Genomic DNA, 887 nt, shown 5'->3' with positions numbered 1-887 from the left:
CCTCCTAGTACCTGTTGAAATTTTGATTTTTCTCTTGGAAACACTGAAACCACACAGCAACTGCTGGCTTCTGCCACAGTAACAGGTTTGGGGCTTTGTATTGCAGGCTAATGGAAAGCACTGTGTGTGAGGGAGACAGAATGGACAGAACAGTTCAGTGGGCTGGAAATGGAGAAATAATTCTTTCTTAACAGGAACAAGTTCTTGCAATGCCAACTGCCAGACTGTAAGTTCAGGATCAGGAGATACAAATATGCTGACTGAGGTCACCTGCTAATAAAAGCAAAATGGGGTTTTCATCCTTTCTCAATCTTTGCAGTTAAAGTTCTAAACTTAATCTGGGTTGAAAGTCTGGATATTCTTATGGCACCAAGCTCCTCCAAAATGTTTTTGTCAAATGAGTGCCTTGTGTATAGAAACTGCATTCACTGGCTGCCCTCTAAGAAGCTGCTGTGATCAAATCTCTATTCTAAAAAAATCTTTTAGGATGAGAAAAATGCTGCTTTCTTTATGTCCACCTCTTTTTGTTGTCAAAGAAGCCTTGCCAAAATGCCAAGGATTGTGTTACCATGGCAGTCAGAGCTTGTAACACTGTCCCCATCCTTTAAATGCATGAAGCTGAGCTGTTCTGAGAAATCAGGAATCTTGGTCTAAGATTTAGAATCTCCAAAGTGACTGACTCAGGGAAATTTGTATTGTTTTATTGTGCACTGTGTGGCACAAACCCACTGCAGATTATTTATTACAAACTCCTAGGTACTGCAGTAAGTACCAAGTGACAAACTGAACCATGTTCTTAAAAAGGCATTTGTGGGATCCTGAAAAATCAGTGAAGCCTCCTCTATGAACACTATGAATTAATAATTACAGAGGCAGCAGGAATGTCC

Source organism: Agelaius phoeniceus, chromosome 16 (genome assembly GCF_051311805.1).
Source record: "Agelaius phoeniceus isolate bAgePho1 chromosome 16, bAgePho1.hap1, whole genome shotgun sequence".
Lineage (NCBI taxonomy): Eukaryota > Metazoa > Chordata > Aves > Passeriformes > Icteridae > Agelaius > Agelaius phoeniceus.
Note: the sequence above shows the minus strand (reverse complement) of the source record.